Here is a 23,762-nt window from a genome sequence, read left to right as displayed (position 1 = left end):
TTCTTTCTTTTTTTTTAAATCCCCTTGGTCTTTTGGTTTGTATTGTTGCCAGGAATAAAATCAGCAGCCAAAGGATTCGGAGGAAGGACAGCTGAAAGTCAGGAATAATTGCGTCATAATTATAGGATCGCATACAACATACGTAAGTGTTTTTCTGGTTTACACGTGGGCTTTTGGTAACACGGTTACCATACAGACCCCCGTGCCTTCGCAAATCCTCTGTTTCACCTCCTGCCTTTGCTCCTTTCTGCCCCTTTTTTCTGAGAGGACTGATTCTGCCACCCCCTTCTTTAGACTTGATCTAAGTGTGGTAGCCTCTCCGGGACCACTCCTTCTGTTCCCCTTTGGCAAACACCCTTCCATCCCCTCTGCTAGTGCTCCCCTTTTGAAGCCCAATTTGGGCTGGTAGGAACTGGGCTTTATCTGTCTCTGTCAGTCCCCACACTGCCTAGTGCTTGTACGTGCACATCACGTCTCGCTGACACAGAGATGGGCTGCTAGATTCCTCTTCCAGAAAGAACGCCTGCCTGGTACTGTCAGTTAAAGTGATACTGGGAAGATCATCATTGACATCCCATTGGAACATTAGCTTTTAGCCAAATTGCCCAAAATAGCTGCTTCCAGTTTAGTCCGCTTATTTGTTCCAATTTCTAAATCAGGCACAGAGACCATGCACTTTTAATTAGCACATGTTTTAGTGGTCAAAGGTAATTGCCAGCAGATTGGCAGCTTATAGGAATTAACTACAAGCAGGCTTCTCCCAAAAGTTTATTCCCAAAAGGTCATCGTGATGCAGTGTGATGCTCTCATTGCTTCGTTTCCTTTATTGTTTAGTATTTATATCAATGACGTGCCCTTTTTGTGTCATTTTGTTCCATTTTATTTCTGTCATTGCTTAATAGTGACTTGGGCCTTTCCAGTTCTTCTGAGGCACAGACGTTAGACTTAGAAAACCTGAGTTTGAATCCTGCCTTCCCCCTTCCCTGACCTTTTGACAATCCATGACCTCCCTGGACTTAATTTTCCTCAATTTCAAAATCAAGAGATGTTCCCTTGTGTTGTAATGTTCTGTGGATCTCCTCAAGGCAATAGTTCTCAGGCTCGACTGAACTTTGGGAATCACCGGGGGGGGGGGGGGGGGGGGCTTTAAAATAAGCCCCATCCCTGGGTCCTACTCCTGAGATTCTAAAGTAGTTAGTCTGCCGCATGGCCTAGGCCTGGACCTAGATTAAAAGCTCCCGGGTGTTTGTAAGCAGCCAGGTTGAGTTCCGTTGCCTTAGGGAAGAATTAAGCAAGATGAGGCTCTAATTCAGAGTCATATACCTCATTGAGCCCTTTCTGATGCCAGTTAAGCTCATGCATTTTGAGATCACTGCCCTCTGAATGCTAGAGTAAATTTCGCACTCATATGCTACCCAAACTAGTTGCAAACATGCATGAAAACAAATCAAAAAGACAAACCTCTAATCCAGAAGGTTATTACCAACCCTTTCTGTGCCAACTAGAACACCGTGCGAGGCACAACCTCCCGATCATCCCATTAGCCGACTATCATGGTCCTCTGTGCATTGTAAAGACATTGCCAATGGATAGGGAGCAAAGTCTGGTGATAATTAAGAGCTCTTGATTAAATCAGCCAAAACAGCTGGAAACCATTCCTTAGAAACACTATCATTTTAAACAATTAGAGGAAAGCATTCTCTTTTATTGTCACTTACCGAAATGCTAGCTAGCTTTAGCATTTAACACAGAGTGTAGTGGTGCTGTTAAAAGAGAGAAAAAAATTACTCCTTTAAATATGGTGGCACCGTAGGCAGTGAGGTCCTTTCCAAGACCTTTGTGACAACTGGGATCAAATCTTAATCATTGCTGTATCTCCTTTACGTTGAACAGATTAGGTGCTCATTAAACATTTGAAGGAGAAAAAGAAGACAACACGGAAGGAGTGAAGAGAGAAACCTCAAGGACACAGAGACAAGCAAACAGGTAAATCAGAGTTTTGGAAGAGGCTTTTTGTGGTAGACTGGAAAAAACAGCCTCAATTTCTTCCCCTGGCTGTATGCATTCTCGCAATTGACTTCTCCCAGAAGTACATTCTTTCTCCACTCAATCCGGGCGGGCCTTGCAACTTTGGCCAATGAGACAATGACAAACGTTGGGCAGGCAGAGACATAGAAAATGTGAAGACTGGACTTCTTTTTGGAGGGGAGGCCCCAGTCATTCCATCCATTCCAGATGAGGCCACCATAAATCAGCCAAACCCACCAGCTCAGCAAAGATTCAAGAATGAGTCTAGCCCAGACCAACATCAGACCACCCCACTGAGACGAGCCGTAATTGTCAACACAGAGGAGCATGAGCTAAATAAAATAGGTATGTTAAGGCCACTTATTTTAAGTTTGGGGTGGTTAGTTATGCACCCCATAATCACAATTGCTAATCGTCACTACATAATTATCAGTTATTAGTTATAACTATTAGTTGTAACTATTATTAGTTATCACGACAACTGTAGCTAATTAATCCCGTTGTAGAAAAGTCATCGTGGGAGGTATGATTTATCAAGATCTTCATTTGTGCCAAGTAGCGTGCTAAGAACTTTACACGCATTTTCTGACATGATCCTCACAAAAATTGAGTAGATGAGTATCTCCATTGCTTTAATATGTGAAGCTTGGAGAGATTGAGTAGGTATAATGGCCCTGGAATTTGAACTTATGTTCATGGGCCGCCAAGCCCAAACTCCTAACTACAGACAGTCCAAAGAGTCAACCACGGAGCAAATCAGAGGGCCTGGCAGGAGATGGTAGAGATGAACAGAAGGTAACAACAATTAGGGCCTCTCTTCCAGTCTGCTCTGCTGAGGGAACTGTGATGCCCTTCAGAAGAGGAATTATGTTTTCCAACTGTTTCAAAGACTCTTAGGAAAGCCAGTAGGTTTCGTATCAGTTCTCATTTGGGGGAGAAATTGCGATTGTAATTGTAGACGGGTGCCAGGTGGCAAGGGCACCTGGTTCCAGGGGTCCCAAACAGACCAAATTCAGCCGCTCGCCATGGGACGAATGGAGGTGAAACCAGAAAGGAATTTGTGTCAATGAGGCCCACACCAGGAAGACCGCGGAGTAACATCTGTCTCGAAAGACAGTCTCCAAAGTGCCAGAAGTACTTCCAGGTTTACAGGAAGAAAGTGTGGGACACAGGTCAGTGAGTACGTGCAGGTAGGCAGTGAAGGTCAAGTCGATCCGTGTCTTGGGGTCACGTGCAGTCTGGCTGGCTCAGGGCAGTCCTTTTTGTTTGGCTGGGTGGTTTCTGTTCCCATCACAGGATGCTTGGCCCGTAGGGTCTTTTGCCTGAGTTAAGAGATAAGCTGCAAAGAATCAGTTAGGAAGGTTCCAGGTCCAAACAAAAGTAGGTGAAGTCCTCTTTCATGGATCACTGCAGAGTTGTCAGATTTCCTCTTGTGTTTGAGAAGATGGAAATAAACTGTGACAGTTGAATATTGTTTTCAAGTAAGTTAAAATAATTCTTAGGGACACCTGAGTGGCTCAGTCTGCTAAGCCTCTGACTCTTGGTTTTAGCTCAGGTCGGGATCTCGCGGTTTGTGGATGGAGCCCCACGTCAGGCTCTGTGCCGACAGCTCAGGGCCTGCTTGGGACTCTCTCTCCCTCTCTCTCTTTGCCCTTTCCCCCCTGGCGTATGCTCTCTTTCTTTCTCTGTCTCTCTCAAAATAAATAAACTTAAAAACTTAGTTTTAAAAGATTACATCCCATGGGACATGCAATGCTGGTGAAGTTCGTAAAGGAAATCTTTGTCCGTAAACTGTGCTCTCCCAGTCTTTGTGTAGCAGTTGAGAGTGAGAGACAGAGACATCTGCCTCTTGAATTTGTCTCAAATAAGGTAACAGAGTTGCAGTTAGACAAGATCTCCGCTAATCAGACTTACCTTGAGCCTTGAGTGGGGGGAGGGGTAGCTGGAAACAAAGCCAGAACTTTAGGCCTTTGAAGCAGGAACCTGGTGGCAGCCAAACACAGTTTTTTATCCAATGAAATGAAGGTGGGGAGGGGCAGATCTGTTTGGAAATGATGAGAAGAATAAAAGAAAAAAGTTCCCATTCTGGAACACCAGAATGTTGGGGAACGCTGTTCTTACTGGTGACTCAAGGAGTCTGAGTGGCCTGTAGGTGTTTCTGCGTCTTGGATTTTCAACTGCAGAATGTATTTGTTTTAAAAGAGCAAGAATTAGGACAAACCCGGCATTTTAGGAACCACTGTTGGAGGGGAGGGAGCATGGGAGGGTTTCCCCACATCGATGAGCGGGTTTCTGGACACCAGCTGGGGGTCCCACAATTCGGCTCAATTCTGATGCTACCCCGAGATAGCGACAGTGTCCTTGGGCGAAGAGCTCGGTCCTACAAAGTGCCACTGCCATGGCACGCCCTCCCTGGCCACGGACACGCGTCCCGAGCCTAGACTTGCGTCCTCTGCTTCTGCCTGACACAGGGAGGCCAGAGGGACTCCATGAAAAGCCGCTTTTTTTTTTTTTTGCTCCTTTTCCCTGCTCCTACTCTTTTTTTTTTAAGTTTATTTATTTATTTATTTATTTTTCCAACGTTTTTATTTATTTTTGGGACAGAGAGAGACAGAGCATGAACGGGGGAGGGGCAGAGAGAGAGGGAGACACAGAATTGGAAACAGGCTCCAGGCTCCGAGCCATCAGCCCAGAGCCTGACGCGGGGCTCGAACTCACGGATCGCGAGATCATGACCTGGCTGAAGTCGGACACTTAACCGACTGCGCCACCCAGGCGCCCCTAAGTTTATTTATTTTTAAGAGAGAGAGAGAGAGCAGGGAAGGGGCAGAGAGAAGAAGAGAGAGCATCCCAGGCAGGCTCCACACCATCAGCACGGAGCCCAATGCAGGGCTCAAACCCACGAGCTATGAGATTGGCCCCTGAGCCAAAACCAAGAGTTAGACACTTAACTGACCGAGCCACCCAGGTGCCCCTTCCTGCTTCTATTCCTGCTAGGACCTACACGCCCACCTTATACACACCTTACAGGGCACATAATGTCCTCCTTGTCGAGGTCAAGGAGTTAATGATGTCTTCCAGCATAATAGGTAACATCTTGACCAGGCAGGGTCCCCATGAACTTCCCAAGACCACTGACTCACCAAGAGCTCTGGATCCAGGGTACAGGTGACTTATGGAGGACACCTGAGCACTCATCTTTGTTCCCAAATGCCTGAGAAGACGTGTGCACCAGACAGATCACAGGCAAAAGGGAGACCCGCTCTCCTTTCCTTTCTGACTCTCCCAGACACTCTATATCTCCACTCTCTCTGCCTTCAGCAAACTCCGCTCTTAACTTCCTATCAGCTCATGTTGGATTTCTATCCCGCCCAAAGCCAAGGTCCTACAGGACCTCCTCTGGGTCCTTGGACCCAGACAACCTGCATCACGACCATGCGGCTACAGATTGGAGGTTCCAGCGACCCCTCCTTGGCAATTCAATTCAGATGCCACTTGGAAGTCTGCCCTGTCATCTGTACTTCCGACCAACTGGCCATAAGTCAGAAGTTTCCACAAACCCCTCCTTTAGTTTCATTTGCTAGAGAAGCTCACAGAACTCAGAGGAGCATTTTCCTTACAGCTCACTGGTTTGCTATAAACGGATATAACTCAGGAACAGCCAGATGGATGGGATGCATAAGGCGAAGTGTGGAGAAAGGGCTCAGAGTTTCCATGCCCTCGCCAGGCACGCTTCTTTCTTCACACCTGCACGTCTTCCCCAACCCAGAAGCTCTCCAAACTGTGCCCTTTTGGGTTCATATGGAAGCTTCGTTGCACAGGTATGGTTGATTAACTTATTGGCCACCTGCAATTGAACTCAGTCTCCAGCCTCTCTGCCTTCCCTGGTGGTGGGGGGCAGGGACGCAAGGTCTGAAAGTCCCAATCCTCTATTTACGTGGCTGGTCCTCCTGGCCACCAGTCCCCACCCTTGGGTTTCCCTGGGGCTTTCCAAAAGTCACCTTCCTGGGACGCCTGGGTGGCTCAGTAGGTTGAGCATTCAGCTCTTAGTTTTGGCTCGGGTCTGATTTCATGATTCCTGGGATCGAGCCCCGTGTTGTGTTCCACGCTGCCTGTCAGGAGCCTGCTTGGAATTCTCTCTCCCTCTCTCTCTGCTTCTTCCCCACTTGTGTGCTCGCTCATACATGCATGTTCTCTCTCTCTCTCTCTCTCAAGGAATAAATAAACTTAAAAAAACCCACAAAAGTCACCTTGTGAACATAACAAAATACATCTTTATCACACTCATCACAGGAAATTCCAAAGATTCTAGTAGCCGTGAACTAGGAACCACAGACAACCACCAAATACAATATATTGGTCATGTGAATGACCAAATGCGTATTTCCTGTGAATCACAGTCTCACACCTGGAGACACGAATTCCCTGTACTTTTGGCCAGTGCACGATTCGAACTACCCTGCTGCATCCAAAATGTGCACAGAAGCTAGTACAGTGGTGCTGGGAGCATCAGAGAGAACATACATATCCTACCTTGGAGGTATCTAATGTGAGATCAGGAAATGCTCAGGGCTCAAAGAGTTAAGCTATAAAATCAGAGCACCAGATTTGCTCAATGCTAAGATGTATGCTTTTTGCTTTTGAGTGTTTCTGGAATAAGGATCCACCTGATGTTTTTGATGTCAGCTGAAACTGGCCATCCTTGGAAGGAGCAGTGTAAGTTTCTTCCTGAAACAAGTCAATCCCAGTGGACTGTTCCAGCATTGCTCTCGTTAATAGGACCACATGTGGTGGAATTTTAATGTGAATGTGCATTCCTAGTTGTTGCTTAAATGAGCTCAAAAGGACCAGGCTAGAGTGCAGCATTAAAACAGAAGTTATCAGGGTTGCTCAGTTGGCTAAGCGTCCGACTCTTGGTTTCAGCTCGGGTCGTGATCTTATGGTTCATGAGTTGGAGCCCCTCATGAGGCTCCGTGATGACAGTGTGAAGCCTGCTTGGGATTCTTTCTGTCTCCCTTTCTCTCTGCCCCTCCCATGCATTCTCTCTCTCTCAAAATAAATAAATAAACTTTAAATAAATGAAACAGAAGTTACCACGTATGCAGGTAATAAAACTAAAAACAGTAGAAATGGCCAGTCTCCGCATGTAGATCACACATCTGTCTAGAACATTGATAACAACAACAACGAGAATTTGCAAAGCTAGGAGAATTGCTGTGACTAAATCATGCAGCAAGCCATCATTCATCATCCACAGTTCCATCTGCAAATGCTTCTGACTGGTTCTAAGAGAAAGTGTTTTACTTTCAGCAAGAGTACATTTAAGTGAAAATACGTGACACACACACACACAAACGTGACGCTATGAACTTAATCAAATAACGAATGTAGCTAAAACTCTTGTATACTTGGATTAGCCTCCAAATAATGCCATCAAAGCAACAGTTGCAATAGAGGCCAAGATGAAGTTCTTGAAAAAGCAGCGTGTCTGCATGATTATACGCAGAGCTGTTGAGAGACACATGTGATTCAGAAGAACCTTTGGGTGCTGAATGTGAAGCAGGCTTAAAGTCAAACTTAGATTGTGAAATTAATGTGAAATACGCTATAATTATATAGGTCGATATATGTTCTGTTGATTGATTTTTAAAATACAGTTACATCCATTGAGTTTCTTGTTTCTCCCCAAAACACTATGATTAAATCCATAGCTTATCTTGCAATTGATGGCATTTTACAGTGGAAGAAATGCAATGCATGAACTTACATTGGTAAAGTATATTAAAGACAAAAGTTTGGGGTGCCTGGGTAGCTCAGTCAGTTAAGCATCTGACTTTGGCTCAGGTCATGATCTCACAGTTCGTGGGTTTGACCCCCACGTTGGGCTCTCTGCTGTCAGCATGGAGGCCGCTTCAGATCCTCTGTCCCCCTGTCTCTGCCCCTTCCCCTGCTCATGCTCTTTCTCTCAAAAATAAATAAACATTAAAAAAAAAAAGTTTTATTGGGCCAGGATGCCTGGCTGGCTCAGCGGATAGAGCATGTGACTCTTGATCCCAGGGTCATGAGTTCAAGCCCCATATTGAGTGTAGAGTCTACTTTAAAAAAAAAAAAGTTTTATTGGGCCAAATGTAGGAAAAGCAAATTTACCTGTGATCTAATTGATGCAATTGTTGATATTAGAACTGTTGTTTAAGTACCTGCTCTATACAAGGTAATTTTCTAGATTAAAAAAAAAATCTGTATCTAAACAAATCTGATTTGCAAGTATCAAAATCAGTTTAACCTAGTTTAAACACACACACACGAAGAGGGAATTTATTATGAGAATACAAAGGCAGGATGCAGCAAGCTCAAAATGACTTGGAATTAAAAGGAAAGTCATCAGGGGGCACCTGGGTGGCTCAGTCGGTTAAACGTCTGACTTTGGCTCAGGTCATGATCTCAGGGTTAGTGGGCTCGAGCCCCGCATCGGGCTTTGTGCTGGCAGCATGGAGCCTGCTTGGCATTCTCTCTGTCTCTCTCTGTCTCTCTCTGCCCCTCAAAATAAAGAAATACATTTTAAAAGGAAAGTCATGAGGAACATTGGAAGTCATGTACCTTCCTCACGGCTCTCTCTTGCCTCTCCCTCTGCAGAAGGATTATTTTGCTATGCGGTTCACGTGACTACAGATGGTCATTCCACAGCTCTCAGATTTTATTATCTGCCGTACTCAAAATACCAGCAACCCACGTTGAACTCTTCTGTGTTCATTCTAGCCCCACATTCCCAGGAAAATACACGGTGTGGTTTGAGTCAGATACACGTCTTGTTTCAATCAGCTGCCGTATCCAGATGGCACAGCAGTTATTCTTGCTATAATAGTTCTACAAACACACTGCCCCAAACCTCAGGGCCTTAAAACAACCACCATGCTTAGTTCTCATGAGTTTATGTGTCCCCTGGATGGCGGCACTGATCTGGACCAAGCTTGACTGAATTTGGCTAGGTAACAGCCCTGTGGACAGTATACATCTCACGTCTGAGGACCACGCCTGTGGGTGAAAGGCACAGTGAAGGTGATTGTTGTGAGCTGGGCCTCTAAGTCTTAAAACAGGCTAATCTAACACCATCTGTCACTGAATTCCCGCAGTCCCCTGTGAGATGGGTGTCATTTGTCTACTTGTTACAGATGAGGAAACTGAGGCAGGGAGCTGTCAGGGCCAGGATGCTGTATCAGTTCTACCTGACCACACAGCCGGTAGTCATTCCCATCAGATTCAGTTACAAGAGAATTTTTAGCCAACAGAGGAAACTATCAGCAATATCATGTAGAAAGAGGAGAACCAAAGAGGCATTTTTGGTGGATTCATATAAAATGGTCTTAAGGGAGGGGAACCAGACTCAAAGATTCAGACACTCTTTGTGTATCCTTTTGCAGAGATGAGGCATTGCTCCCACCTGTCCATTCCCTCCCTTCCCCCAACCGTTAGGGACTTTTTCCAAATAACTCACCATACTGTATGACTTATTTCACATGTTTAATGAGTTAAACATTTGAAGCATATATCAATTCTCTTGGCCCCAGTCCTGAGGTTTACTAAGCTACCTTGGTTTGGTTTCTCATCTATATTTGATACAAGAAACAATGCACTGATACAAGAAACATTGCAAACTCCTGCCCTTCCTGATAGTTGTATTTCTCACCTGTGGACATTTGATTTATATACTTCCATCTCTCATGATTTTAATTAGAGTAGATATATTGGTCAGGGCACACCAAGTCATGCCACATCACTGCTTTATTTTTGGATAAATTAGAATCTTTTTTTTTTTAATTTTTTTTTCAATGTTTATTTATTTTTGGGACAGAGAGAGACAGAGCATGAACGGGGGAGGGGCAGAGAGAGAGGGAGACACAGAATCGGAAACAGGCTCCAGGCTCTGAGCCATCAGCCCAGAGCCTGACGCGGGGCTCGAACTCACGACCGCGAGATCGTGACCTGGCTGAAGTCGGACGCTTAACCGACTGCGCCACCCAGGCGCCCCTGGATAAATTAGAATCTTATATTACATTATCTCATCTGCGCTCCCCTCTCCCCCCACCCCCCACCCCCGGCCACTGCTAACTGAACAAGACTTTAGCTTATTCATTCTTGTATGTGTTCATTCATTTTAAAAAATGTATTGAGTATTTGCTATATGCCAGGTATCCAACAGGTGCTGGGATAGACACAGCCAACTATCACCAGTTCACGGTGACTGCAGCATAGTAAGGTAGACAATGAAAGTACGTGAACAAATATCTAATTATGAATTGTGTTAAGTGCTGTGAAGCAAAGGAATAGTGTCCTGTGATAAAAAGAAATGGGAATAGGAAGAAGGAGATCTGCTTATGAGTTAGAAGGGCTGGAGAAGGCCTCTCCGTTGGCTTACCAAAGGCCAGGCCGTGGGTGGCTGTGGTTCATTGCAGACGCAGGCTATAAAGAGGCATTCTTTGTAGAGGACTTGACCACGATGAAAAAAAAAATATTAAAAGTGCGTTTGCTTTTATTATCACCATGTGCCAGCTATTATAAAAAAGTCAGTGATAAAATGCCCTCTGAAAAAGTTTTTTGTCTAAGGGCTAATCAATTTCTGTGGTTACTGTGAGTTCTAGTAATTTACATGTAATTGGCACATTTTTATTGCTTACAATAAAACGTAATATTCAATTTGGAATACTTTAAAGAGCTCCCAGTTATAAAAATCAGCCTCCACACATACGGACACAGCTACACACACACATTCAGAGAGTGGGTTCAGAGCGATTCCAAATTACTCGAGCTAGCTTCTGGTTCAGTGCCCATCGCCAAATCCTGTGTTACGACACATCTCCGTAACACTATTTAAAAATTTTTAACACTATTTAACACTATTTAACAATTTACTATTTAAATAGCAAAATTGGAATAAATGATAGTGCGTTGACTGTGAACATTAAGAGGCAAACTTGAGGGTCTTCAATTCTAAGTGACAACTTGTAGCTTTTATTTGTGTCTAAATTTTAAAACAGCAAATTGTGAACTCTGCTACATAATATTGTTTGGAAAGGCACATCTCAGTTTATACATGAACCATTTTACATTTCAGTTTATACATGGACTGTTTTACTGATTTTGAATGATATTTTAATTTTAAAGATCCTTTTTAAATTAATTGCTTTATTTTTTTAAAAGGCCTTATCTTAATTTCTTCCTTAGCCCCCAGAGCAGTCACACTGATGTGTTTTTTTTTTTTTGATGTTTATTTATTTTTGAAAGAGAGAGAGAGAGTATCAGTGGGGGAAGGCAGAAGGAGAGAGAGACACAGAATCCGAAACAGGCTCCAGGCTCTGAGCGGTCAGCACAAGAGCCCGACATGGGGCTCGAACCCATTAGCCATGACATTGTGACCTGAGCCGAATTCAGACGCCTAACCGATTGAGCCATCCAGGCGCCCCTTGCTTTATGTTTTTTTAAAGATTTTATTTTTAGGTAATCTCTACACCCAGCATGGAACTCGAACTCACAACCCCGAGATCAAGAGTTGTACCCTCTACCGACTGAGCCAGGCAGGCACCCCTTAAATTAAAAGTTAAGGGGCGCCTGGGTGGCGCAGTCGGTTAAGCATCCGACTTCAGCCAGGTCACGATCTCGCGGTCCGTGAGTTCGAGCCCCGCGTCAGGCTCTGGGCTGATGGCTCAGAGCCTGGAGCCTGTTTCCGATTCTGTGTCTCCCTCTCTCTCTGCCCCTCCCCCATTCATGCTCTGTCTCTCTCTGTCCCAAAAATAAATAAACGTTGAAAAAAAAAAAAAAGTTAAGAAAAAAAATCAATCAAGATTATATTTGATTTTATTGATTATTAGATTATTACTAAAAGGGGCACCTGGGTGGCTCAATGAGTTAAGTGGCCAACTTCAGCTCAGGTCATGATCTCGCGGTCTGAGAGTTCGAGCCCCGCGTCGGGCTCTTTGCCGATAGCTCGGAGCCTGGAGCCTGCTTCTGTTTCTGTGTCTCCCTCTCTCTCTACCCCTCACCTATTCGTGCTTTGTCTCTCTCTGCCTTTTAAAAATGAATAAATGGTAAAAAAATTTTTTTTAGATTATTACTAAATGTATTTTTGTCATATAGAGAAAGAGACTGTTAAAAAATGATTGGCTCCCGGTGAAAAAACACAGATACCACTGGGTCTCTCTGAGATAAGCGTCTCTCAAAGAGGAAGGTGAAGTTTAGGAGAAGGTAGGGCTTACAGGTCCAGCTTCCCCAACCGTGTGAAGTTTTCCCCTCAAATTGTCAACCTCAGGAATCTGAGACTTGGGGCGCTTGGGTGGCTCAGTTGGTTAAGCATCTGAATTTGGCTCAGGTCATGATCTCACAGTTTGTGAGTTTGAGCCCCAAGTAGGGCTCTGTGCTGACAGCTCAGAGCCTGGATCCCGTTTTGGATTTTCTGTCTCCCTCTCTCTCTGCCCCTCCCCTGCTTGCTCTCTCTCTCTCTCTCTCTCTCTCTCTCAAAAATAAATAAAATAAACATTAAAAAAAAATTGAGATTTGCTTTTTAAAGGAAGATGATGTCTCATTTACAGAAGTCTGTAATGGGGAAAGGAATAGGTCCTTGAGTTTGGTGATTAATGATCATCATTAATGGTGAAGAGAGAATTTTTACCTGAGCAGTTTAGAAATGAAGCAAAGATGAGGTGGAGAGGAAAGAAGCCGGCAGGAATAGATATTTAGCAGCGAAATGAATAGGAATCTTCTTTCCCCAAGAGGGGATTAGCTGGCCCCAAACCCCCATGATTCACGAGCAATGGCAAATGGAATCCCTCATTTTGCTATTAAGCTTAGTTTGCGACTAACTGCCCAAAACCACAGTGAAGTTTGTACACTTTTAAATGATACCAGAAAAGGCAAGCCTGGGGGGATGCATAAGTATGAGCATAAGGGACCGGGAGATGACTCAGATAAACAAACACAGCATGAAGAATGAGCCATGGAGGAAAAGGAAAGAGAAATGTCATTGATTTTGTTGATATGGTTGTTCATTCACCATGGAGGTAAAGTAATACAATTTTCTATAACTAGACAGGTGCCAGGGTTTACACATTTATTAAGTCAGTTTTAAAATTGCCCAATTTAATTGCAAATCTTTTAAGGATAGTTTCCCCTGTAGTTATTTATTCTAATATTCAGTAAAATTGTTCTTCACATAATCTGACCTTCTTTATTTGTTTTGTAATTGTGCTAACAATGAAATAAAACACATCTTCCCCGTCATATTAAGACATTCTGTTAATAACTTTAGTATAAGCCCACATAAACCAACTACAATTTCCAAATGCTGTTATAATGATGCAGAGTGGGAGAAAATAGTTTTTGATCGCATGAACCAAAAATCTTTGTAGGAGCCAATGACTCCAGCTGGAGAGGAAAATACAATCTGTCTAATGGAAAAGATATGTTTTTAAAAGACATACACACCAATCATAGAGAATCTGAAAAATGCAGAAGCTAAATGTGTAAAGAAGAAAATACCAGTGATGTCTAATTTATCTCCCTCTGACTCAGAAATAACCTTTTGCTTTAGTATCAGGAGAAGGTCATGCCACGGACTTCAAAGGACTCTAAATGTGCAAAAGACAACAGAACATCAAACGTGTGTTTTCATTAGCATTTGGTTGATATTACCCTTTCTCGACTGTAAGTTCCATGCAGGAAGTAACCATATCTACATTTAATATTGTGAGCATGCCGGGGCTCCTGGGTGGCTCAGTCAGTTAAGCGTCCGACTTCAGCTCAGGTCACGATCTCTCGGTTTGTGGGTTCGAGCCCCGCGTGGGGCTCTGTGCTGACAGCTCAGAGCCTGGAGCCTGCTTCAGATTCTGTGTCTCCCTCTCTCTCTGCTCCTCCTCCGCTTGCACTCCGTCTCTCTCTCTCTCTCTCTCTCTCTCTCGTTGTCTCTCCCTCAAAAATAAATAACATTAGCAAATTTGTTAAAAATATTGCGAACATGCTGGGCACAAGATCTGCATTCAGTATGTAAATGCTGAATGATGAGGTCTGTTTCCTTAGCAGTGAGGCATTTAGGTTCTCATGACCTTCCTGCATTATACCCTCCGGATGTGATGTCTCTTCTCTTGCCCAGTTCTCATTATGTCAAGGCCCATCATCATTTTGGCCATCTTCCTCTCCTTCCTCTGTCTCTTCCTTTTCCTCCTCTTCTTGCCCCTCTTCCTTGTCCTCCTTCTCTTGTTGTTCTGCATCTTGTGATGTCTCTCTTAGAGCACAGTGCCCCCAACTTGCTCCCAGTATTGCCCTGGATGTGACAGTCATCAAAGGTGACACTGATTTACTCCTGTGCAAGGAACCAGACACAGTACTCAGGATATTGCCTACATTCTTGTTTTTAGGCTGCCCTGCAACCCTGGGATGTGCATACTAACATTTTGTCTTTTTTTTTTTTTACATTTATTTATTTATTTTGAAAGAGAGAGCGAGCGAGCATGAGTGGGGGAGGGGGAGGGGCAGAGAGAGAGAGGAAGAGAGAGCATCCCAAGCAGGCTCCGTGCTGTTAGCAAGGAAGCTGAGGCGATACTGGATCCCATGAACCGTGAGATCCTGACCTGAGCCGAAATCAAGAGTCGGACACTTAACCAACTGAGCCACCCAGGTGCGCCCATAACATTTTGTGTTTTTATTTTTATTTACTCACTTGCTTATTTACTTATTTATTTTACAGTTTATTATTTATTTTGAGAGAGAGCGAGCGTGTGTGTGAACGGGGGAGGGGCAGAGAGAGAGGGAGAGAGAATCCCAAGCAGGCTCCACGCCATCAGCGCAGAGCACGAGGTGGTCGCCTGCAACGGACTTTGTGGTCTAGCTGTCACTCACTACATCTTTCCACAGTCCTTTCGCCAAAAATGGATGGTCTGCTGATTCTTGCCATGAGGCTTTTAAAAATGGATGGGGAGGGGCGCCTGGGTGGCTCGGTCGGTTAAGCGTCCAACTTCGGCGCAGGTCATGATCTCACGGTCCGTGAGTTCGAGCCCCGCGTCAGGCTCTGGGCTGATGGCTCAGAGCCTGGAGCCTGTTTCAGATTCTGTGTCTCCCTCTCTCTCTGCTCTTCCCCTGTTCATGCTCTGTCTCTCTCTGTCTCAAAAATAAATAAACGTTAAAAAAAAATTTTAAATGGATGGGGAAAAGAATGGGAAAGTGATGCCGTGAACCTGTGCTTCCTGAGCCTCTGTGTCAGGGACTAATCACGCTGGGAAGGTCCAGATTAACTAAGGAAACCAGTTCTAAGTTTCCAAAATTCAATTTAAATTGCAACTAAAAGGCATTTACACATCCTGGAAAAAGCAGAAAGGCAGCGTCTGGACTGCTTTTGCTGTGGAGGCTGCGAGTCAGTATTATGTCAGGGGTGTGGGAAAGTCAAGGCTCAGGAGACACCCCGCATCTGTGGAAACATAATCCAACAGTTGTTACATGCACAGGCTGACGCGCCACAGAAATGAAACAATGGGTCCCTGCAGATAGCATTTTTTGCGCCTAATCATTTGGTTTCAATCTTGACAATGTTCTGTGGATGCTTGTGGAAGAGGTCCCTCTGGTCAACAAATAGAAGGCTTTTAATTACACCATTAAAATGGGGGGCAAGTAGGCACAGAACCCGACGTGGTGCTACCTGCCGTGAACAGAAGCATGAAATGGTTTGAATAAATGAAAAAGTCTGGGTACTTCCTGCATGTACTTTCCCATGTATTGGCTTTCAACTGTAGGGAAATAATCTGTGGAGTGTGTAAACAGGAGAAAATGCTTTTTAGAAGCAGTTGTTAGATAAAAACATTTCAGTTCATTTCGACTGACGTGCATTGCATCCAATTTGTTGTTTTTACTTGATTGAAACTGCAATCTGTCCAAAAAGCGATTTAAGAGAAATACGTATTAGTAACTCCCTCTGTGCAAAAAGTTAACACCCGTTTTAAGACGGGGGTTCAGAGATGGAACAGACCCCTATCTCTGAAGATACTCATCACACAGAAGAAGAGGTTGTATGTATCAGTCAGCTCTTAGTTGCTAGAACAAGTCGTTTGTTTGGTAATGTCTTGTTGTAGAATAAACTCCCCTAAAATTTAGCGGCTTAAAACAATAATTTGTCGTTACTGCTCATGGTTCTACGATTGACTGCTCCAGCCAGGGGGCCTGGCCTGGTCTCTCGTGTAATTACGGTCAGATATTGGCCGGGGCTACAGTCATCTGAGGGCTTACTGGGCCTGACATCCAGGCTGGCTCATTCCCACGGTGGGCAGCTGGCTGTCATCGGGGACCTCAGCCGGGCTGACAGAGCGCCTACTCCTGGGAGATACAATTAAAAACAAAATCTTCGAACCCAGAAAACCTCTCTGCAGACTTGTTATCGAATAAGCGCCAAAGCAGAACGTGCTGCACATCGACGCATTCTGCTAAGTGATCGCGAGGAGGGGTCTCACCCTCTTACAGGCCAAGCAGATGCCACCCGTTACTTGCCTGTTCTCCAGATAAACGACAACGACTAGTCCCCAGGTCAGGGGACTTGATGGCACCATTTGTCACACATACTTCATCCTGACTTTACGAGGTAATTGGGGCGACCCTCTGCGTTAGCTAATTGGTTTTTTCCAGAGGGATAACAAACTTCTGATATCTTTATGACAGGAGATTAGTTTACAACTTGGAAAAAGGCACCCACTCAAGCTAGGCTCCCACCCTCTGAGAGAAATAGAGGGAGACAGAGGGGCCTGGGGTGGGAACCGGAACAGGGGTATCCCCCTTAATGTTTATACTACAAAGAAAGGGCTCCCAGGTCTTTGAGAAAGACAGTTCTAGGTCATAAAGCTGACAAAAGACCTCTCTAGTTTTCGAAAGGGTTTATGTACACATTCCAAGTTTTTTTTTTTTCTTTAAAAAAGAAAACTTTTTTTTTTAATGTGTATTTATTTTTGAGAGACAGAGACCAAGAATCCAAAACAGACTTCAGGCTCTGAGCTGTCAGCACAGAGCCCCATGCGGGGCTTGAACCCACAAACCTTGAGATCATGACCTGACCCCAAGTCAGATACTTAAGGGACTGAGCCACCCAGGCCTCCTGCCAGCCTCTGTATTCTTGAACTTCTGCTACTTTACTCTCAAGTTTCTCTGGAAAAATAAATTCCATGTGCTGGTAGCCTCCTTCTATTTCTCACTTTTTCTTATTTGTGTGTTTGTTTGTTTGTTTTGTTAGGCTCCATGCCCAGAGTGAAGCCCAATGTGGGGCTTGAACCCATGACCCTGAGGCCAAGACCTGAGCTGAGATCAAGAATCAGACATTTAGCCAGCTGACGCATCCAAATTTTTTTTGAACTTTTTAAATTTATTTTTGAGAGAGAGAGAGAGAGAGAGAGAGAGAGAATGAATACGAGCGGGGGAGGGGCAGACAGAGAGGGAGACAGAATCCACAAAGCAGGCTCCAGGCTCTGAGCTGTCAGGACAGAGCCAGATGCGGGGCTGGAACCTGCGAACCACGAGATAAATGACCTGAGCTGAAGTCAGACGCTTAACCAACTGAGCCACCCAGGCGCCCCCCCCACCCCCACCCCACCTCTCACTTTTGAATAGACATCTGGTTCTGGAGCATCTGATTGGTGGTGCAGAAGTCACGTGGCTGAGTCTAGCTGAAAAGGAGGCTGTGAAAATGAGGTCCTGCCTTCTTTCTCGGGATGTTTCTCGGGATGATGGAACGCATAAGGGGTTTACCCATGTCGGATTACCCCAATCAGATTTCTAGAGGTCTGCACCTTCTATCGTCCTCTGCCTCCACATCCAGTCTCATGATCAAGCCATATCGATTTTATTGAAAATAACCGTCTTTGTTATGCCAATGGCGAAACTCTTTATGCACGCACGGATGAAACTTGTCTACTGAGTAGAACGGTGGGATTTGCTGCTTTTAAATTTGCTAATTTATCCTATCATTTTAAAAACAAAGAGTAGAAATAACTCCTTGCCGTTTGGTGGGTCCATCCTGTTTGTTGAACTTGAGAGAACTTTCCTTTGCCTCGGTATCCCCACTGGTTGAAAAAGGATGTGGACTGTGTGTCCTCTCAGCTCCTTCCCCACTGCATCAATGAATAGATTTTTTTTTTTAAAACACTAGAAAAGATGGGGGAAAAAAACCAGGAAATCTGTGCCTGAGTCCTTATAGATTAGACAGTCATGAGCTCTGGAATGCAGGGATCTGGTGTATTAGTCAAGCACCAATCCCCTTTCCACAGAGATTGGAACTGGACGCACTTCAACCCTGCCAGCTGAGGCCATGGCTTTTTTGTGCCTTGCAGTAAATCAGTATTGTCAGGATTTCTGATGATCATAACCTCCCGAAATAGAAGCTCATTATTCTCTTCCCATTCCAGGCTCAACAGAATTGTGCCTGATTAAAACTTTACAGGGAATGCAGGGAGCCTTTAGCAATTTTTCTCTCCCCCTGCCGTTTACTATGTTTTTCTTCTTAAAAATTTTTGTATGCGTTAGAACTATTTTGTTTCTGCATTCCTTAAGAGGCGGCTTGCATATGTTCTGAGAGATGGTTGCAGTATTAAGGTGTTGAAAATCCTTGATGGCCCTGGTGTGCTACAGGAAGTTAACACAGTGTCTTACAGTGATTCACTGAGAGCTGTTGAACTCCATGGAAACTTCTTTGTAGAAGAACAAAAGCCTAAGGGCATCTTTGTCGTCAATATGTTCTCACCTTCAAGTGAATGAGAAGAAGGAATAAACCCACAATAATGAGAGTACAGCCTCATGGCATTTTTACTCTGAGTGATATTTCAGAGGATACTCTGGAAGATCTCTCTCCACACCATGTGCAAAGATATTTTTAGACTGTCTATGTGTTTGTAATCTTGCTACAGTGTTGCTGCACCATGAACAACAACCATGAAATCTGACCGTGTTTTCACAATGGAAATCTCGAAGAACTTCGTAAAAGCATAAAGAGTGTTTGCTAAGGATGTTGGGATTCAGGGATACTTTAAAAATATTTTCTTCTGTTCTCGAGAGGGAGACTTGGTGGTAGGTGATGTGAAATGTTGGGGTCCGGGAGCGAACAGTCAGGAAGGAATTCTTGAGGGGTGCCCGGGTGGCTCAGTCAGTTAAGTATCTGACCCCTGATTTTGGTTCAGGTCAAGATATCAGCGTTTGTGGCTTTGAGCCCCACCTCAAAGGAGGATTCTGCCCCTTCCCTGCTCTTTCTTTCTCTCGCTCAAAATAAATAAATAAAACTTTAAAAAAAAAAAAAAGAAAGAATTCTTGAGACGTCTTCGGTGCAAACAAGGTGGTTGGTTTTATTAAAGCATGGGGACAGGACCCGTGGGCAGAAAGAGCTACCCTGGGATTGTGAGAAGTGACTGATTATATACTTTCAAGCTGGGAGGGGGTTAGAGATAGTGTAAGTCTCTAAGGAATTTGTAAGCAAGGTTTCCAGGCCCTTGAGTGGCTTGCTGCTATTGGGACGAGGTCATTTACTACTGTCTCAGTCGTGAGACCCTTCAGATATGTATCAGTTGGCTATATGTTTGCAGGATAATTGTTAACGTATATCTCGGGGCATAGGTAGAGACAAAGGAAGTCCGAAGGGATTTTTATATGCTGAAGAAGATTTACTGGATCCTGGAGGTCAGGTTTATGTCAAGCTAAGGTTGCCTTTTGCTGCTAGCAAAGTATTCACATTGAGGCAGCTGAGTTCTTGGAGGAAGGTCACTTGGTCTGTCTCAAGTATTTGTCAACGGGATGTAAGTTACAAAGAAGTTTAATATTTGTATTTTTTTAAGTTTATTTATTTATTAGAGAGAGAGAGAGAGGGGGAGAGAGAATGAGCTGGGGAGGGGCAGAAAGAGAGGGAGAAGAGAATCCCAAGCAGGTTCCACACTTTCAGTGCAGAGCCTGTCTTAGGGCCCCATCTCACGAACCATGAGATCGTGACCTGAGCTGAAATCAAGAATCGATGCCTAACCGACTGAGCCACCCAGGCGCTCCAGAAAGTTTAATATTTTTCTGTATTTCTTTGGCCTTTGTTCTCCACATCAGTGGGGATGAAACTGGGGAGAAGAGTCCACATCACCCAGAAGCAGTGTCAGTTGCTTACAGTAAAAGTTGGGTTTGTACTGTGCTCCCAGAAGTCACGTAATTTTCCAGAAAAGCAAACGTTCCGGATTTCTTTTAGCGTTTATTTGTTTTTGAAAGAGAATGAGAGAGAGAGAGAGAGAGAGAGAGCGAGAGAGAGAGAGAGAGAGCGCCTGAGCAGGGAAAGGGCAGAGAGAGAGGGGGCTAGAGGATCCGAAGTGGGCCCCAAGCTGGGGCAGCAGCGAGCCCGACGTGGGGATCAAACTCATGAACCGTGAGATCATGACCCGAGCTGAAGTTGGATTCTCAACTGACTGAACCACCCGTGTGCCCCTGTTCAGGACTTTAATAGACATTCAGTAACCTAGTAATTTTTCAAAACAGCGTATTAGCTGGGCCTCACGGGTGGCTCCTCTGGTTCAGGCTGGTCAAATCTTTTCACAAAAGCATATTCCCCTTTTCCATTTCTCTTTTGACAAGTATTTACTGAACGCCAATTATGTTCCAGATACTGATCTAGGTACTAGAGGAACAGGGGTGAAAAAACAACCAGATGTGCTCTCTGCCCTCAAGGAGCTCATAGTCCAGGGGATGAGAAAGATAGTGAATAATGAAGCATTTAATAAATACGACCATTTCAGATACTGAGGAGTGCTATAGCAAAATAATAATAATAATAATAATAATTATTATTATTATTATTATTATTTTGAAAATTAAAAAAAGAGGGGCACCTGGATGGCTCAGTAGGTTAAACATCTGACTTTGGCTCAGGTCATGATCTCCCAGTCCGTGAGTTTGAGCCCCGCGTCGGGCTCTGAGCTGACAGCTCAGAGCCCGGAGCCTGCTTCAGATTCTGTGTCTCCCTCTCTCTCCGCCCCACCCTTGCTCGCACTCAGTCTCTTTCTGTCTCAAAAATAAGTAAACATTAAAACAATATTTTTAATTAAAAAAAAAGAAAGAAAAGAAGAAAGAAGGAAGTGCTTCCCTAACATTGTGTCCTTATTTCCAAAGGATTTTACTGTCTACTAAGTAAGAAATGGATGAAAAGACCCTGACCGTAGTAAGAGAATAAACACACACACACACACACACACACACACACACACTTTGTAATAATCCCGTTACCTCAGCATGAGATTGAAGCAAAGCGTGGACACAGATACCCAATTTGTGCAATCCAGTTTCGTGCAAATAGCTGTAATTTATCAAGGTTCTGCTACAAAGGCAGTAAAAATAAAAGCACCAGGAATGGCTGTTGACCCATGAGACCACCATACTCCTCACATGCTTCACTCACAAGGGGACAGCGGAGACACTAGCCAGCCCCTCCGTCACAGGCCCAAGAAATTCACTGCTGCTCTGGACGGTCCCCAGCTACACACATACAGGGATATTTATTGCCCATTTACTCCTAAGCGCCAGGCACCATGGTCGGCACTTAAGGTGCACTCTTTCAGTTAATCCTTGCAGAACCCCCCGAGGCAGGGAACATAACCCCCCCTTTTGCAGATGAGGACCTTGAAGCCCAAAGCCTGACAGTTGACCTCACACATGGATAATGAGTGACAAGTGCGAGACCAGTCTAACTCCAAAGCCAACTGCTTTGTCCAGGCTGAGGGCACGAGAAGGCTAAAAACGTCCAGGGCAGGGGGTCTGGGACTCTCGCAAGGTGAATTAGCGGTCTACCAATGCAGTAAGTCTTTAGCCTACTGTCTTCCTTATTTTAGCTTCGATGGTGACCAGTGGGTGTAGCAGCATTTTAAAAGGTGCAGTAAGTAGGCACTTAGAATGATCTGAATCCCTCTAGCCTTTGGGGATTAAAACTACATCCAGGAAGGTGATGAAGTTTCGGAGGGAGGGTGGGGTCAGGAGCCGATGGCCAAAAAGGAGTTCCTAAGAGGTCTTTAGTGCAAAAGATGATTTATTAGAGCCCCGGGACAGGACCTGGGGGCAGAAGGAGCTGCACTGGGGTGGTGAGGGGTGACTGGTGAAATACTGTGGAGTTGGGGGAGGGAAAGGCAAAAGGGAGGTTTCCAAAGAGAAACCTCGTGTGTTAAAGAGAACTCCTGAGATACTGGAGGCCCAGCTATTGTCAAGCTAAGGCGGTTTTTTCCCCCTAGCAAAGCATTAACATGAAGACAGTAGGGAGTTGCTGGAGAAATGTTCTACTCCACCAGCCTCAAGCATCTGTCCGGTGGGCTCCAGTTTACAAAGGAATTTCATTTCATTTACATTTTCTTCTTGTCTTCCTTCCCCGCATCACTGGACGGGAGGGTGATGTTAGGGCTCCAGGAAACTCTGACTATAGGTTTCTGGAGATTGCCTGTTTTTTTTGTTTTGTTTTGTTTTGTTTTTGTAAATCATTAAGTTGCAGACTGATTGAGACTCATCCCGCAGGACTGCGATCTCTATCAGTTAACCACTTGTCTTTCCCTTTCCTTTGTTCTTGGGTAGCCAGGAGAGCCTGAAGAACGTCACAGGTGTCCCACCTGGTGTGGGGGGGTGTGTGTGGCGTGTCAGCTTGTGCTTTGTCCTCAGCTTGCCTTTGATGCCCCCATCGATAAGCTTCTTCCATTCATATTTTTAAGAACCTCATATATCGGGGCATCTGGGTGGCCCAGTTGGTTAAGCTTCTGACCCGTGGTCTCAGCTCAGTTCTCGTCGCAGGGTCTTGATCGCAGGATTGTGAGTTCAAGCCCAGTGTTGGGCTCCATGCTGGGTCTGAAGCCTAATTAAAAAATAAAGAAAAACTAACAGCCTCGTGTATTATGAACAGCTTACTAAGACAATAAATATTCGTATACCAGAATTAACATCCATAAACAGAGTTGCAGTTCAAAAGTAGTCATGTGTTTATTTGCTTATGAATTATCAAATTGCTTTTTGGAAAGCTTGTACGAATTTATTCTCCCATCGACTGTGTGACAATCCAGTTTCCCTGTATTTTCACCAACACTGCATTTTATTTTGCTGTTTTATTGACCCCAAATATTTTATTATGGTTCTGATTTGCACTTGTTGCTTGAGAGGATTATCATTGTTTTTTTTCCATCTTCACATGTGTTAACCTGTGCATATCTTTTATTCAGAATCTCTTTTGAAGAGTTTATCTATTTGTAAAACCCTCCATTTTGTCTTCTTTTATTTATTTTTTGTAAAACTTTCTTTAAAAAATTTTTTTTTGATGTTTATTTTTGAGAGGGAGAGACATGAGCTAGGAGGGGCAGAGAGAGAGAGGGAGACACAGAATCTGAAGCGGGCTCCAGGCTCTGAGCTGTCAGCACAGAGCCCAATGCAGGGCTTGAACTCACGAAATGCGAGTTCATGACCTGAGCTGAAGTTGGACGCGCTTAACCGACTGAGCCACCCAGACGCCCCTGTTTCTTTCTCTTTCTTTCTTTTTTAAAGTTTATTTATGTATCTTAGAGAGAGCAAGCAGCAGAGGGGCAGAGAGAGAGAGACAGAGAAAGAGAATCCCAAGCAGGCTCCACACTGTCAGCACAGAGCCGGATGTGTGGGTCGAACCCACAAATCATGAGATCAGGACCTGAGCCGAAATCAAGAACCAGACGCTTAACTGACTGAGCCACCCAGGCACCCCAGCA

The 23,762-nt window shown here is 44.5% G+C and overlaps 1 long non-coding RNA gene across 3 annotated transcripts in view; it reads left to right on the top strand.

The window, feature by feature from the left end:
* Window positions 1–23,762, top strand: part of LOC122495823 — an 80,402-nt gene that overhangs the window by 2,147 nt on the left and 54,493 nt on the right. For 2 of the 3 annotated variants that reach the window (XR_006300614.1, XR_006300615.1), the window contains exon 2: window positions 1,894–1,986. This is a non-coding gene — a long non-coding RNA (uncharacterized LOC122495823). Of the gene's footprint in view, window positions 1–1,893; window positions 1,987–2,235; window positions 3,592–23,762 lie in introns of those variants that run through there. The other variant, XR_006300613.1, reaches the window with a different exon arrangement.

The sequence above is a fragment of the Prionailurus bengalensis genome, chromosome F2 (genome assembly GCF_016509475.1).
Source record: "Prionailurus bengalensis isolate Pbe53 chromosome F2, Fcat_Pben_1.1_paternal_pri, whole genome shotgun sequence".
Lineage (NCBI taxonomy): Eukaryota > Metazoa > Chordata > Mammalia > Carnivora > Felidae > Prionailurus > Prionailurus bengalensis.
This window is presented reverse-complemented; position numbering and strand designations above follow the sequence as displayed.